Below are 17521 nucleotides of genomic sequence, written 5' to 3' on the forward strand. Positions count from 1 at the left end.
GCGCACCTCTGTCCCCTCTCCCTGCCGTCCCCACCCCAGTGGAACGACCCACCCCGATTCCCGACACTCTGTGAGCAGAGCCTGGGGTGGAGCAGCACTGGCCAGGGTTGGGGGGGTGGGGAGGGCCAAGGAAAGTCCCTGGGCTGGCGGGTGGGCAGGGGCAGGGTGGGACGAGCCGCCCGCGGGGGCTGTCGCTGCGTCCCTGCCCGCCCAGAGCCCACTGCGCACCTCGTGTGTGAGGCTGAGTCAGAAGCTGACCCCGGAGCCGGAGGTCACTGGGTTGGTGTGACAAAGATGCTTTTCTGACTCACGGCCCCGGGCGGGGACGGGCCTGGCCGCTGCCCCATGCGGCGTCCGTGTGGCCTGGTGGGCAGTGTGCCCCGGAGGCCGGCCTGCCCCGCCCAGAGGCAGGTGGTGGCTCAGCTGTGCTCGGGGAGGGCCCGGGGGACGCTGGGGCGTCCGGCCTCGCCCCCGGCCCACCCCAGGGATTCTCAGCACCTCGAGCTCCCCCCCACCCCCGATGTGGCGTCTGTCCGGGTCCAGCGAGCCCAGGATGCCTGGAAGAGAAGCGCTGGCACAGCGGAGCCGAGGGCCTCCCCCTCCCCGGCCTGGCACCCGAGGGACAGGGTCTCAGATGAGCAAGACGCAAGAGGGCAAGGGACACCCCCAGGGCCCCAGGCACGGCCGGGAAGACCCTTCCTGCCCCTTGCTTTTTTTTTTTTTTTGCTTTTTGGGTCACACCCAGCGATGCTCAGAGGCTACTCCTGGCTCTGCCTGGCGGTGCTTGGGACCATATGGGATGCTGGGACTCGAACCCAGGTCGGCTGCGTGCAAGGCAAATGCTCCCCCACCCCTCCCGTGCTATCGCTCCGGTCCCTACCCTTGCTTCTGCTCCTGGAGGAGGTCTCGCTGGTGAGGTGGGCAGTGCCCAGCGGGCGGGCTCTGTGGCTGCCCGTCTCAGCCCAGGCCTGGCGTCCTGCCCCGCCCGGGAGCTCCCCCATTCCTGAGCGCCCAGAGTGGGCAGCCCAGGGGTGCCCTGTGGGTGTCCAGCCTTAGCTCCGTGGGGTCCTTCAGGGGGGCACTCACTGCAGAGGGCAGGCGTAGAAGCAGAGCGCAGCCGACCCTGAGGGCCGGCCGGGGGGACCCTGGGCACAGCTGCTCTCGCCCCTGACCCTCTGCGGGGAGCAGGAGAGGCCTGTGGTGACAGATGTCATCATGGGGACGGGCCACGTCGTCTCTGATCCTGGGGCCGGTGGGGTGGGGGGGGGTAGGTGGAGGGGGTGGGGGACGGCAGCGGGTGGGGACGGGGCTGGATGTGGACTCGGGGCCTGCTGGGGGTGTGTTTAGGGACTTGCCGGCCCCTCCTCCCCACCTTCTGTCCCTTCTCACCTCATATGGTCCTGGACTGGGACAGTGGCCTCGGGGCCTCCCTGACCCGCCCCCTCAGTGCTGCTTCTTGCAGGGCCTGAAGGACGCGCTGTGCCCTTGAGCTGAGCGAGGCCCTTCTCTGGCCCCGTGACCTCAGAGGCTGCCGTTGCCTGTGGCCATGAAGACTCAAGGCCTGGGGGGAGGGGGGCGCGCCTGGCTCATGTCCAGACACCTCCCGTCCCGCCCCCCCAAACCCTTGGCCTCCACCAAAGGCCTTGGGCTCTCCCCGCTCCGGCCTCCCTGCGGCCTCCTCTCCCTCCCTCTTGGGCTCCACCCCTGACTGCTCAGCTTCCCCCCCCCTTGCTTTGGGGGCCACACCCAGCGACACGCTCAGGGGTCCCAGCTGGAGCAGCGCTCTGGCCTCTCTCCTGGTGGTGCTTGGGGACCATGTGGGGTGCAGGGGATCGGATCCAGCGGGGCCATCCACGGGACCAGCGCCCTCCCGGCTGCGCCCGGCCACAGCCCCGCTGTGCCCCTTTAGACTCGGGGCTCGTTGAGGCCCGCAGGCGGTGGCCGTGGTGCTCACCGTGGGCCACATGACCCCACTGTGGCCCTCTCACGTCTTTTCTGCCGGGGTGCTTGGATGCCCCTGGCCGCAGCATGGCCAGAAGTCACTTCAGTACCAGGGATCTCACTGGGCAGGGCTGGGACCCCGGGATCTGAACTCGTGACCACAGGTGGGGGAGGCACTCTGGGCCATTGCCTGGGACTCTGCCTGGGAATCAACTGTCGCCGGGTCAGTGCTGGCCTGGGAGGGGTGTCTTCCTGGACCCTGGAGGGCAGGCACTGGCCCGGCCCGGGACAGCAGGGCCTTCTCCATGCAGGACTCTTGGGCAGTGCTCACTGTCCGGTAACTCTCCACCCACTCACTCCTGCACTTCCTTGCTCCCTCACGCCTTCCCTCACTCACCCACTCACTCATTCTCTCCCTCCCTCCGGGCCTTCCACCCTCCCTCCCTCCCTCCCTCACCCCCTGACTCACCCACCCACCCACTGACTCTCATTCGCTCCCCCCACAGGCTGCTACTGCAAAGTTGAGATCCCAGCGACAACGGGAGTTGATAGAGTCTTTCAGGCAGGGGCTTGGGGGGACCCTTTGCCAACCCAGGTTCAATCCCTGGCATCTCACATGGTCCCCTGAGCACTGCCAGGAATAATTTCCAGGTGCAGAGCCAGGAGTAAGCCCTGAGCACTGTAGGTGTGAAGAAGGAGTCCCAGGCATGATGGAGACACTATGGGGAGTAGAGGGACGTACCAGGCTAGGTGTGACCGGGCCATGCTGGTGCCTGGCAGGGTCCGAGCTGGAGCTTCGGGAGCCATGGCCGCCCGGAATGCGGCAGCTCTTTCCATGGTGCCCCCAGAAGCTCGGGCCCCCGGAGGCCTCTGTGAGGAGGGCGAGGCCAGCAAGTCCTTTCAGGCTCGAGCCTTGAGGCCTGAGCTGGCCTGTCCTCCGCAGAGAAGCCAGGAGCCCCCCTTGCCCAGGGCGAGGAAGCCCCCTGTGCTCGGGAAGCCAGGGGTTGGGCCAGGAAGCCGCACCCACTCTTCTCTCCTCATCCTCCTGGCACAGTGCCCGCCACAGCCCAGGCCGCCCTGGGCGGGAAGCGAGGGTGCAGCACCCCTGCCTACGGGGCTCCCAGCCAGGGCCGACCCCACGCCCAGCTGGGCACAGCCTGCAGGGGCACGGCTGCTCCCACCCAGGGCTGTTCCGTGCAGGTCCTGGCTGAGGGCAGGGCGCCTCACCCCTCCCAGGCCTTCTCCACGAAGCCGTAGAGCCCCCGTAGGACCCTCTGAGGCCACCGGTCCAGCCTGACCCGGCCCCCGCAGGCGCTCCCAGGGAGGACTGCCCGAGCAAGAAATGGGGAGTTGGGGAATCATTGCAGCTGGCCCGCCCCCCCCCCCCCCCACACACACACACTGCAGTCTAAAAAGGTGTCTTCTGTTCCGTGAAGCTTGTTTTATTCTGTGAGTGTCTGGAGATGCACAGAAGGTTCTAGAAGGAGCTGGCTGGGGGAGGTAGGGAAGCTGAGTGGATAGCCTAATAAAGAGAGGAGACTCTGGAGAGGGGCCAGCGGGGAGGGCCAGGGACGAGCTGAGAAGCTCAGGCCGGGGACTTGGGGCCACAGAGAAGAAGGGCCGATGAGGGGCTCCCCCAGCAACATGACCAGCAGATGTGCAGTGTCCACTGGGTGGCCCTGGGTTCCCTGCCCCCCAGTCCACTTGGCAGGAAAGACGCCCCCACCCCCCACCCCTGCTCCAGGAAGGAAACTGAGGAGGCCCAGAAGCCAGGCCCCTCGGAGACATTGGGGGCTCAGAGCTCCCACCGAGCCCCCCTGGGGTCTATCGCAGCCGCAGGGGGTCACACGATGTTGCACCGCTGTGGGTTTCGGGGGCTGGGGAGTGGACACCACAGCTGACCCTGTTGCCCCGACAGCTCCTGATGTGCTATCTGTGTGTCTCTCGGCGGCGGCTCACGGTCCCACCGTGTCACGAGGATCCTCGGTTCCAGCAGAGAGGGTGACAGGCCGGAGATGTCGGGCAATTGCGGTCACACGGAGCGTGTGGCCCCACGTCCAGGCTTCCTCACTAAGCTGCCTGGCCCTCTCCCACCCCACCCCCACCACGCTGTCGTTTGTGTTCACTGAGTCACATTCGAGTATGAGACTCCTGGAGCACTGTGTGTGGAGGAGAGCTAGCGCAGGGGCGCCACAGTTCCCCGTCTGGCCACTGGCAGGAAGCGCAGAGCTCTGGGAAATGGGTTCGGGCTGGTGAAGAGGCAGCACGGGCCTTGGTCGCCCTGAGGGGGCTCTCCCGATTCCTGCCCGCCTCCCCCCGTGGTGTCCTCCCCGGCCCTGGGCTCTGGGTCTCCAGGGGCACCCCAGAGTGGCAGACGGGCCAGCCTGGGGAGGGGCAGCCTCAGCAGGCAGCCGGGAGGGCCAGGGAGTGCTCAGGCCTCCGGGACAGGACAGGGGGGAAATGGGCTGGCAGGGACCCCACTCGCCAGGGGACCAGCAGAGACCACCCTCTGGCCACAGGCGGGGGCCTGCCTCTGGAGGAGATTCCCGTCTGACCCGTTCTATCCAGGCTGCGGAACTCGACCGCCTGTGTCTGCCCAGCTGCCAGCACCCCCAGCTGGCAGTGCCCTGACGTCCTGCGTGCCAGGAAGGAGCTTGCTGCAGGGACATGCAAGGCAAGGACCGTAACTCCTGCCTGATCTCTCTGGACCCAGGGACCCCATTCTGGACGCCCGCTTCGGTCTATGACTTCTTGTACATCCACCTCTCCTGAATACCTCCTGGGAACCCCCTCCCTCTCCTTCCTGTTTGACCACTTCTCCTCCACTTCTCGGGGTGCTGGGACCCCTCTCTCCTCTTGCTCACTCCCAGTGGGTAGGGCGTTTACCTTGCTCGAAGCCGACCGGGGTTTGATGCCTCCATCCCTCTCGGAGAGCCTGGCAAGCTACTGAGAGTATCCTGCCCACGTGGCAGAGCCTGGCAAGCTACCCGTGGCATATTCGATATGCCAAAAACAGTCACAACAAGTCTCACAATGGAGACGTTACTGGTGTCCACTTGAGCAAACCGATGAACAATGGGATGACAGTGCTATTTTATAAAGTAGTTCACAATATTTACTTACATTTAATATTCAAATACCATTCTCACCATCATTACACTTTCCTATCACCATTTATTGGGTGTTTCCATCCCGAACTCCAATCCCTGCCCCAAAGCAGAACCAAAATAATATAATAATATTTCCTTCTGAGGTTGGTTGCCTCCTACTTTGAATCCCATCAAATGTGGTACTGTACTCTTGGAGTATGGCAGGGTGTGTACTGTGAAGTGTCGCGTGGCCACAAATGCAGACACTCGGTCCAGGAAAAGGTTCACTCATGGGTGAGGCTCAGCCCGAGCTTGTGGAGAGCAGCCGTGAGTGTGGCAGCGGTTGAGTTCTGGAGGTTATTGGCTGCTGGGGCTGGGTCCCTTGGGGCGGGGAGGGTCTCACCACCCCCTCCCCCCGCTGGGACACCCCAAGTGAAACAGCCTGGCGCAGGGTCGACTGCTCACTCCCTTTTACTATGGTTTTACCCAGCTCTGACTCAGACATGAAAAAGGGACCGCCCAGCTCTTCTTCCGTGTGAATATTGACACAGACTTTGTTAAATAAAATGTTGGCACATTGTATCCAATATTCTGTTATAAAGAGACAACCTGGACAAATAGAGTTTACTCGGGGAGACTGATGTTTTCGTTCTGGCAAACTGTATACTACGACTGGTAGCTATGTCAAAGGTAATAAAAATAACTTGGCTCTTACAAAAGATACATTTTACAGAATTTATTATAATACCTGCTTAAAGACAAAGTGTTAGCAAATTTGAAATAGAAGGATGAATCTCTAATATGGTTTCAAAATGTCTGTGTGAAACCCAGTGATAGAAATCTGTGTGATTCTGGAACACCAAGCATTTTGCTATTAGACTCAGGTATAAAAGGTGCAGCAAAAAGGTGCAGGATTTGCCACCGACCTTTACTATTATTCTGGAACTGACAAGGGATGCCAATGGTGAGAGGAAATTGCCTGGAGGAAATTATCTTGCAGTAACACTTAGACACCAGGAGCCCCGTTTTGTGGATGAGGGTAGGTCTGGGAGGAGACTGAAGGGGTTGGAGCACACACTTCACATGTAGGAGCATAGGTCTGATCCAACACCATGTGTGGCCCCAAAGGGCCACCAGGAGTAGCTCCTGAGAGTGGGTGCACACATGCACACACATACACACACACACACATACACATACACACACTCACACACACACACACACACACACACACACACAAGAGCCCAGGTCTGTTTTAAAGTACCATTCTTTTAAAAAAGGAACCAGGACTGACTGATCCCAGAGCTGGAACAGGAAAAATACAAGATAAGATTGAGATATCTTTTCTGCCAGACAGTAGGGAGGAAATCGTCAAAGAATCAAGGGGGCGGGTGAAAAGGACACCAGAGTCTGCCTAAAGGCTAAATCTGGACGATTTGATCATCAGGAGAATTATGGTAACAGATTACAGCCCTGAGATGACAATAGGAGTCCACGCTTCCGGATCGGTATCTTAAAAGAGATGCATGGATGACTGAAAGGAAGGCAGTTCACCGACTAATAAATGGAGTATGAGTGATGGCAAGAGATTCTCAGCCCTTGGCAACTATCGGAGTTGTGGTTGAAGAGGGCTGGAGTCATCAAAGGGTGCTAAGGCAGGTGGGTGGAGGTTTGATGAAGAGAAGGATATTGGTGTGGTCTCGGAACGTCTCCCCCACACACGTATCAAAGGCAGAGGGAAAAGATGGGGAGTGCACGGGGGAGAAAGCAGGCAGGCCCCCCACTGACCTGGTCAGCCAGGCTCGTATCGCTGTTGGTGGGACAGGTGAGGATGCAGGCCCAGATGGAGGCCTGGAGAGGAGCATAAGTCACCTCCACCCAGCTCCTGCCAAGATCAAGTGGCCGGAGAATGGACACTTGGACCCATGGCGGGCAATGTTCTACAGATAGAATGTCGGTACCTCCTTAAAACTGTTCAGGTCACGACGGAGAAAGACGAAGGACCTGCTCCAGGGTGAAGGAAACTAATGAGGCATGACAACTAAATGCAACTCACAATCTTGGATTCTGGATCTGAAACGCAAATGAGGCATTGCTGGGACAGCCAGAGAAATTTGGACGGGGTCCCTGGATTGTAGAATGATGACATGAAGCTAATTTTGGTTTCCTAATTTGGAGGGTTGGATGGTTGTAATGAGCACAGAGTGTGGTTTGAGGGAAATACAAACTGGACTTGTTAGGGGTCATGAGCCATTATGTCCACAACTTGTTCTCAAATGGCTCAGGGTGAAAATGGTCTGTCAATAGACACAGAGAGAAAGAATGGGACTCTGTGGGAGACGTTCAAGTTTGGCACGAAATGTTAGCAATCAGAGACTCAGCAAAGGGGCTAGGGAAAGTTCTTTCCATTGTTCTTGACATTTCAAAATCAATGATCAGCGACTAACCCTAACACCCCGGGGGCCCTGAGGCTGGAGCTGTGCCCGGGAGCCCCGCCAAGGTGTGTGATGCCTCGTGTTTGGGAATTCTGCTTCCGGCAAGCTGCCTTTCATTCCTGAGATGAATTTCTACCCGCACCCCAGCCCGTCCCCTGTCTCTCACCTTTTGTCAAATGACCTAACTTCTATTTTTCCAGAGAGTACATAGGTCATTTTAAGGGGGGGTGTCTCTAAATTAACCACCTTAGACCTTAGTTGTAGATCTACCCTTAACACTTTTCCAATACACTGAAAGCTGGTTTAGCTATCTGCAAAGATTACACACACTCACACACACACACATACAGGTATATATGCACACACACATATATGCACACACTCACGCATGCACCACACACATGTATAGATATACACGCACATACATATACACACTCACATGTGTAACACACATGCATGCACACATGTACACACATGCACACATATACACATGCATGTGTGCACACACTGTATACATGCACGTGCATGCACACGTATACACATTAAAGAACACACACATACACACATGTACTCTCATGCACACATACAGAGGTATACACACATGTACCTGCATGCACACACATGCACATACACACACACACACACACACACACACACACACACACACACACACTGGATCATGGGAAGGGTTGGTCCATGACCTTTCCACTCCTAGAGATGGCTCCCCAGCAGGTCTTCATCCTTTGGCCTCAGACCATGCTATTCTCCAAGACTGGGGCACGGCAAACTCCAAGTGGTCCGGACCGCTGGAAGTCACGCCCTCGACCCACCCTTGGCGCCATCTTGCCACAACCAGCAGAGAAGCGGCAGGCATTCTGGTGAGCAACGCGGCCCGGAAAATGCTCCGGACCCGAATTGGGGCCAACAACACTGGGGAGCCGGAAGGAGGAGGTGCAGCCTGCACACCTTCTCCAGATGGAGCCCTGGCGACACTGAGCAGCAACTAACACGGCTCCGGGATTCGGGACTGGGACACATCCGAGCCGCGCGGCCTTTTCTAAAACCTGAAACATACCATCTTTTAATGGAAAACTAATTATCAAATGCTTCCTTAGTAGGGTTATCTTGTTTGGGGGTATAACTCCCACAACAATAGTGAGTTTTGTGTTGAAATATGGAACGTAATCAAGGTGAAGAGAAAATGAAGTGAAATTCATCAGTTATACAGTTGGGGTGGGGGGCGGGGGGTATACCGGGGATTTTGGTGGTGGAATATGGGCACTGGTGAAGGGATGGTGTTTGAATACGGTATAACTGAGACATAAACCTGAGAACTTTGTAACTTTCCACATGGTGATAAAATAAAAATAAATAAATAAATAAATTTTTTTTAAAAAAAGACTGGGGCACGGGCCTCCGATACATCTCTTCCCCTTTTCAGATTTCTGGCTCCCTCCCTCTTTGCCTTGTGTGGGGTGGGGTGGAAGCATCAAATATCAGCTCCCCATAAGGATTCACAGCACACTGCTGATTTTCTCAAAATTTTGCTCATAACCGAGGTTGGTGTATTTGGGGGTAGATGTTTATATTGTAAAAATTTCACACTTAGTTATAATAATTCATTTGCGTTTAGGATGAAGGATCCTAAAATTATTTTGCTCCTAATTGTTAAAACATGGCTCTATTGTCTTCTTGCTTTCCACATTGCTGCTGAGAAGTCTGATTTTATTCAGGTTCCTGGTCGCTGGCCCGTGCCCTGTTTGTCCTCTTGGTCCCCGTTCTGAAGTCAGCGACCTCCTTTGGCATAGGTCCTCTTTCACTGATTGTGTTGGACGCTTGGTGGGACCTTTCCTGTGGCTCCGCCATGCCCTTAGTCCTGGGAATTTGTTCTTGTGTTATTTATTTTTTCTCTGATCAGCCCCCTCCACATTTGCTTTCCCCATTGTCTTTTCCTGGAATTATTTGTAAGCAGATGTTGGAAACTCCTTAATTCCGGTCTTGAATTTTCTCATCTTTTTTTCTTTTTTCTTTTTCTGTTTTGCCTTTTATTAAGTGTCCGGGCAAGTTTCCCAAGTTTATCTTCAAACTTTTCTATTGGCTTTTAAAAAAAGAAACGTTTTTTACCCCATAATTTCAAAGAACTCTTCTTCATGTTCTAGTGGTACCTGCTTGGATCACATTTTGCTGTAATTCCCGGGTTCATTAGCTTCTCTCACTTCTCTAAATCTTACAGGTCACTTTTGAGAGATTTTTTTTTTTTTTTTTGCTTTCTAAATAGTCCATTTTCCTCTTCTTGGTTGCATGTGGGGACAGATTCAAACGTCAAGTTTCCAATGAGAGTCTCTGTGCTGAGGCTTATCACTCTGACAGTTTTCATGCTCTGTAAGTTCCCTTCCTCTCACCCCAACCTTCCCCTCTTATGCCTTTTTTCATGTTTGCTCATTTTTTTTTTCCTTTTAAGTAATCTGTCACCACTTTTCAAGGAAATGTCTAGGGAGTGACCTGCACAGTGCTGGGAGAGCCCCTCCCTCCGCCCTCAATGTCATGGTTTACAGTAACCAGCAGTTTCTTAGCAACTCCTGGGGCTAACGCGGGAGTGAGAGGGACCTCTCCACTCACCCCATGGCACCAGGTGCCTCGCTGTTCCTGGGAAAACAGGTCTCAGGGGACAAGGAAAGGGCAGGCGCTGACTTAAACAGCTTAAGAGAGCCAACTGTCAGCGTCTTGAGAAGTGGATGAGCTGGTTGAGGTCACTCTGGTAGCTTTCAGTGATGGCATGGGTATTTGCACCATGGAAACTGGCAAACACTACACGGAAGGGGTTTGGGCTCTGCTGAGAAGGTGTTCTTAAGCCGGGACCAGTATCGCTGGATGTCCGTGTCCCTCGTTCGGTTCTCGGCTCCTACGGGAAGGGCTGGAGGAGTAAGACAAAGACTTGGAGTTAGGAAATAGGTTGCCCCTGGCAGAGGGTCAGGCTCTCAGGCTAGGTTTGCTCCACTCATGAGTCCATTTTACTCTAAGTTCTTAGACCCTTGACTTATTATGCAAACAGGTCAATGTATCCTTAACTACTAAGAACAAAAACAAAAAACAAAACAAAAGACAACCCACCCTATACTGGAGCCGGAGAGACAATACAGGGTTTAAGGGGCTTTGCTTGTATGCCCTGATCCTGGTTCGAACCCTTGGCACTGTCCATGGTTCCCCAAGCACCTTAGGTCATCATTCCTGACCATAAGCAGGCAGAGCCGCTGAACGCGTCTGGGTGTGGCCCCCAATCCACCCCCACGCCCCCCTAAATAATAACTTTATGCATAAATTTAAACAAATGAAGCACCAGGGCTCCAGGGAGAAAACGGGCTTCCAGAGTGCAGGGACCTCCTCTCCACCCAGTCCTCAGGGTGTCAGGCAGCGTGACACCCCCAAGGTGGGGGTCTCGGGTCTCTGCCTCCCGCAGGCCAGGCCTGTGGAGTGCCCCTGCGGATCCGGATGGCCGGGCTACCCTGGGCTCCCCTGAGCCTGGCATGATGACCCGCCTGGGGCACCAGGAGGGCCTGGGGGAGCTCAGGGGGACGAGAGGGGCTGTGTCCAGAACCTCCGAGCCTCAGGCAGCACTGGGTCTCACTCTCCTTGCCTCCTCATGCCCGTGTCACCCACAGTCAGACGGGACATGGTGCGTGGGGGGGGCCGGGAAGCAGCTACGCAGACGCCCCTTCCCCAGCCTGTGTGAGTCCCAGTCCAAGGCAGACGCCCATGTGAGCACCGAGGCCCGCGTGGCAGGGGTCCCCAGAATACTGGGCCCTCCCATACCTCTCCTGCCCTGCTCTGCCTCACGCCTCCCTGTGCCTTGGTTTTCCCATATGTGAAATGGGACTAATCACCCTCAAAACACCCCTGCAAGGTACTAATTACTGTCTCTAAGAGACTCTGAGATCTTTGGAAGGAATATAACAGTACTAATAATGGATAATAACACTCTGTCCTTCTCTGGGGCCTTTCATCCATGGCTCTCAAAGCCTGTTACAAACCTTAATTAATTCTCACAACACCCAGAGCAAGAGGCTGATGGTCATTAGGCCTATTTTACTGGTGGGGAAACTGAGCGAAGCCAGGAGATTGGCTTGAGGCCACACAATAAGTTGGCAGCCCCGTGAGGCTTAGAAGAACTCACAGCCCCCGGCCCCCGGGAGACGCCCAGACAACGTGGGCTTCTGCCCAGACTGGCCAAGGTCGAGAAGGCAGTGGCAGGGCCGCCCGGCAGGGAGGCCCCCCACCCCGCACCCCTTCCTGGACTGGTTGCCCAGGGGCGACTTGGGAGGAGAGGAGGGAGGAGGCCTGCAGGCTTGGGTCGTCCTGCCCTGGCCTAGGGACTGGGGAGAAATGGTCCATGGACACGGTGCCCAGAGTGCGCCAGCCAGAGGCACTTGTGCATTCTGAGGTGCTGTGGGGGAGGAGGCAACACTTGTGCATTCTGAGGTGCTGTGGGGGAGGAGGCGACACTTGTGCATTCTGAGGTGCTGTGAGGGGAGGAGGCGACACTTGTGCATTCTGTGGTGCTGAGAGGGAGGAGGCGACACTTGTGCATTCTGTGGTGCTGAGAGGGAGGAGGCGACACTTGTGCATTCTGAGGTGCTGTGGGGGAGGAGGCGACACTTGTGCATTCTGAGGTGCTGTGGGGGAGGAGGCGACACTTGTGCGTTCTGAGGTGCTGTGGGGGAGGAGGCGACACTTGTGCGTTCTGAGGTGCTGTGAGGGGAGGAGGTGACACTTGTGCATTCTAAGGTGCTTTCGGGGGAGGAGGGTGACACTTGCTCCCAGGCTTCTCGCTTCCCAACAGCCAGCGGGGATGGACCTGTCCCCAGTCCCCAGGACTTGCATTGGGGGGGACCATCATTATCATTGTAGAGATGAAGAAACTGAGGCCTCCACCCAAGGGTGTGACCTGGTGGGTCCCCACGGACGCCCCCTCCGCCAGCCCACCCCCTCCCTGCCTGAATGAGATCATGTCAGGAAGTCCTTTGAAGTGCTTGGAGGCCGAGGGAGGCCCGATCCTCCCCAGGGAGGATGAAACGCTGCGGGCCGGGGCTGTGCTGGCCCTCGGGGCTCTCTGGAGAACGGCCGGAGCAGGGTCCCCTGGGCTGACGGGCGGGCAGGCAGCCGAGGACAGTGGCTCTGCGGCCTCTGCTCGGGGACCTCCCGGCACAGGGCAGGGAGAGCTTGGGGCCAGGTCTGTGTCGCGGCCCGGTTCTCCCTGGCTCTGACCCAAAGCCCTCTGATGCCCCCTTCGTGAGGCCACACCTGGTGGTGCTCAGGGCTGACTCATGGCTCTGGAATCGGGAATCTCTCCTGGTAGGGCTCAAGGGGTGCCGGGGATCGAACCCAGATTGGCTGTGTGCAAAGCCAGTGCCCCCCCCCCCCGCCACCCCGGGGACCAGATCAGGATCCTTGGAACCCATTGTCCCTGGTCCTTACAAATGTGCTGTGTGTTAGAGGCCTTCTTGCTCCTTGCCTCAGTTTCCCTGTTGATGAAAGCTAGCCGTGGGGAAAGCCCGTGGAGTGACTCCCAAGGGGATTCCGACCCCATTCACCCCATTCGCTTCCGCCTTGGCCAGGGGAGGGGGCAGAGCCGACAAGGATGGGGCGTGCAGGCGGGGCGGCGGAGCAGACGAGCGACCTTGGAGGGGAAGCTCTGGAGGCAGCTCCCAGGCTGCTCCCTCTCCCTAAGTTAGCCAAGTGCTCCGCCCCCATGGCCGAACAGCCGAGGAGGCCAAGACCAAACCCGCACACTGGCAGCACGGGACAGAGCCGGGCCTCCAACTCAGGCTCTCCTTGACACAGGCAATTCTAGAAAGTTCTGTGCCACCGAACTGTGCCTGGAAGCTGTGGGAGACAGGCAGCCGAGGGCGGAGGGTCTGCATAGACCCCATCCTCGGGGTCCTTCCGCCCACCCCCTCACTGTCACAGCCCTGCTCTGGGGCCCTGCAGGAGGGCACTGTGTGGCGCCTCCAGCAGTGGGCGGAGGAGGGGTGAGTGGGGCAGGGCGGGGCAGGGCGGGCACCGGGTACAATGTGACCTGGACACCGTGACCCGAGAGCATGCATGGCGCACGTAGTGACCTGCGCCAGTGGTCAGGAGGCCCCTGCGTATTGGGCGGGGGGCAGGGCAGGGGGGCTGCCTGCTGCCCACCTGCTGCCTCCCCTTCTTCTTGGCTCCGGCTGCTTCCAGAAGGTGCTGTTCTTGCTCCCTGACAGCCGCCGCCGCTCCTCGCCCGCCCGCCCGGGAGCTGCTCAGACCTGCCCTCAGCACAAAGCGCGGTAGCAACTCCCTGGGGCAGAAAATGTCTCTTCTGAAAGCAAGACAAGAGTCTAATTAAGCCCTAAACGCTCACAGTTGAGCCTGAAATTAGGGTGGTGAAGGGAGGGGAGAAGGCAACCAAGGACAGGCGGGGGGCTTCAGCCCCGCCCGGCCCCAGCTGGGCCCAACAACACAGCACGCAAGCACCTCGGTTAGCACACGCCGTGACCTAGAAAGCGGTGCCCAGCGCCCGCCGTGTGCAGAGGGAGCCAGAAGCACAGGGGAGCGTCCCAGGGCCTTTGGGCCAAGTGTGGGGGGGGGGGTGCCTGGAGGCCTCTGCCTGCCCGGGTCAGCCGGGCTCGCTCAGTGCCCCACGGAGGAAAGGGGCAGCAGGACCCCTGCCAGGCCCAGGCCCGCTGGGTGCCCGGCTCAGTGGCCGAACAGCACCAGGATTCACCTTGCAGAGGGCAGCCGGCCCGGGGGGGAGGGGGATGACCCCGACTCCAGCCCCTGCTTCTCCTGACCCCGGCCCCCCCACCCCAGATGGCTGTGGAGACGTCCAAACCACAGCCGCCTCCTTTGGCAATTGATCCTCCCTCCTGCCACTTGGGCTGGGTCTCGCCCGCCAGGGGCTGAGGCAGGACCCGCGGCAGGCGGCCTGTTCCCGCTTGTCTCCGGGCGGCTGCGGTTGCGCCAGAGCCCAGAATGCGTGTAAAAGTGCACGCGTGTCGCAGCACCCAGGATGGGCCATCTGCAGGGCACGGCCTCACCCTCCTTCCCTGGGAGGGGGCCTGATCTCCCTCACAGCATCCCCCCCCCCTGCCCCGGAGGGGCCCCAGGGACTGACCTGGCCTGGTTGGCACAGCAGTTCCCTGCCAGGCCGTGGGCACGGCTGGAGATGGTCTGGTCCTCTGGGCAATGGGCCCCTGTCCGAGGGGCCACCAGCCGCAGGGATGCTGGGGATGGCCGAGGCCACTCCAAGGTGCCTGGGTCTAGTGGGGCAGAGATGGGTGGGTGCTGGGACCCAGGGCCACCCCGCTACAGCTCAGGGGGCCAGGCAGGACAGGGCGTCAGACTCGGGCATGGCACAAGCAGGGACTGTGTTCTGGCACCCGACCTGCCTCCCAGACCCCAGGGCCCTGGTCTGGGACAGACATTCAGTCAGGACGTCCCTGGGGGCCTCTGCTGGTGGCCAGCACTGTGTCGTGTGACAGGACAAGGCCCACAATTGCCTTTTATTTAATTTTCCTGTTTCCCTCGCCTCTCTTGGGCCCCCTGGCACGGCTGCCCCCGGGCAGAGTCGCAGGTGTGACCGGATACCATAGGTCATCACGGAGCATGCCCAGTGTGCAGGGCAGAGGCCCCAAAGGTCATTCTCCTGCCTGCCTCGCCCTTCTCTGCTTGTCCGCCTTCCCCGCCTCCCCGCTCTCAGCGTCCCAGGCTGCAGTGACAAGGCCCCACAGACATGGTCTGAGTGAGGGGAAGACTTTCTCTCCCAGAAACCCGACGCCTCCAGTGCAGGCATTGGCGGGGCCTCTCCCAGCTCCTGGGCCTGCGGCACCCTGGGTGCCTCGGTCCAATCTCGGTCTCTGTCTTCCTGTCACCCTCCAGCTGTGCCTGAGTGTGTGAGTGTGAGAAAGTGGCTCTGCATGTGTCCGTGTGAGAAAGGTGGCGGAACACGTTAGAGATCTCCTCAGGGGTGACTCCTCTGGCGTTCCCTGCCCGCTGGTTTCTTCCAACAGGGAGTAAGAGTGTGTGTGAGTGTGTGTGAGTAGGGGCCTCTGTGAGTCTTTGCGTGTGAGCACATGAGTGAGAGTGTATGTGTGTGTGGGAGAGTGAGAGTATGGGGGGGAGGGGCGGAGACCGTGTGACTATGAATGTGAGTACATGAAGAGTACACAAGTGTGCGTGAGAACATGTGAATGTGTGGGAATCTATGAGTACTTGTGTGAGTGTGTGAGTATAAAAACATGTGTGGGTGTGTGAGAGAATGTGTATGTGTGAGGGTTTGTATGAGTGTGTGTGCATGTGTGTGCGTGTGTGTGATGTGTGAGTTCTCCCTTCGCCTCAGCCCCAGTTATGTGTTTACTTGTGGTTGACTTCAGTTCTACTCAGACACCCTGAGGGCCTTGCTCACTCTGCCGCCCTTCACTTCAGGCCTTCAGCCGTCCATCTGCACAGTCCCTTTTCCCAACTAAGGCCGTGTTTGCAGCATCTGCGGCTGTGGGCAGATCTCTCGAGAGCCCACCATCCAACCTGCCGCATGACCTTGTGGTCAGTCAGCCTCTGGCTTGGATTCTTCCGGGAAGCTCACTACCTCAGGGGTTGGCTCAGTGTACGCCTAAACAGGCCTTTTTTTTTTTTCTTAAGTTTGGGTTTGGGTGGAGTGGAAAGTCTACTCAAGAGGAACTCGTTGCCCTAGTTCTGGTTTTCAGAACACATAAAATACACTGAAAACTATCCAGCCCCCGCCCCCCCCCCCCGCCTCCTGTCTTATACAGGCAACATCAGAATCGGAGGGAGCGTGAGTTTAGTCGTGATGTTAGGGTCAGTGCATGGACGCTGGGGGCGGGGACCGGGCTCACTGGTAGTCTGCCCGTATCCTCATTGTGGTACCAGGGGACTGGCCGAGTGGCCGTCTCTGCAGGATGCTTCTGGGAAAGGCCTCCTGGGTCTTCCTAATCCACCAGGGCCCCGTAAACGCTCTGGAGAAATCCTGAGTGCAGACACTCGTTTCAAGACACACTTTGGCAAATGGGCACAATAGCTGAGTCCTCTGGCCAACATCGTCTCTGATGAACCGCAGGACTAACTCCTCGCCCGCACTGGGAAACTGGGTCCCGTGTGAGAACTGGAGTTTCTTCTCCAACTTGTCTCCTCTGTTGAAGTCAAGTTCCGGTTCAGTGTCTCTGGTTCCCCTCCCCCAGCTAAGCCTTTGGCTCGAGGTGAGGAAGATTCCGTGAGAGTCTGTAATCCTGAGAAGGAGAAGCCCCTCCCTCAAGCTGTGGCCTCGTCCCAGGAGGCTCTTGGCACGCCTGCCTGGGGAGGGAGCGTTTCCTCCACTCTGTCCTGGGACCCTACTTCTGCTGGGGGTGCTGACTGCACCCCTCAACCCTCCCCTTAGGTCAGCTCACCTCTGAGCCCTGCCCTTCTTTTTTTGTTTGCTTGGTTTTTTTGGGGGGGGGGTCACACCCGGCGATGCACAGGGGTTACTCCTGGCTCTGCACTCAGGAATTACTCCTGGCGGTGCTCAGGGGACCATATGGGATGCTGGGAATCGAACCCGGGTCAGCTGCATGCAAGGCAAATGCCCTACCCACTGTACTATCGCTTCAGCCCCGAGTCCTGCCGTTCTGTCAGCTTTTGCCCCCACAAAATGCCTCCTCCCATGGTCAGGAAGAAAAATCTCCCAGAAATTAGAGCTGATGAGACAGACCAAGAGGAACCCTTGAGCACCCCTGGGGAGAGACAGGGCTGGGTCAGGGGAAGGTTTGGGGGTGCCATGGATGGGCTGGGGGCTCAACTGCCAGCTCTAGGGGAGGCCTGAACCCTTAAACAAACGAGGGGCTGAACACAGCCTCCAGCCTTATTCCCCGGCTTCCTCTCTGCCCAGCCCAGGGCTCTTCTGCTCTTCTGTCTCTGAGACCCCTCCCCGCCAGAAGGGCCGCCCCAGTTCCCTTCTGGCTCACATGAGCTCCCAGCCTCACACCGTCTCATCCTGGAGCTTCAGAGAGCAGCAGCTGGTTCTGAGACCGCGGGGAG

Source organism: Sorex araneus, chromosome X, assembly GCF_027595985.1.
Source record: "Sorex araneus isolate mSorAra2 chromosome X, mSorAra2.pri, whole genome shotgun sequence".
In the NCBI taxonomy this organism is placed as follows: Eukaryota; Metazoa; Chordata; class Mammalia; order Eulipotyphla; family Soricidae; genus Sorex; species Sorex araneus.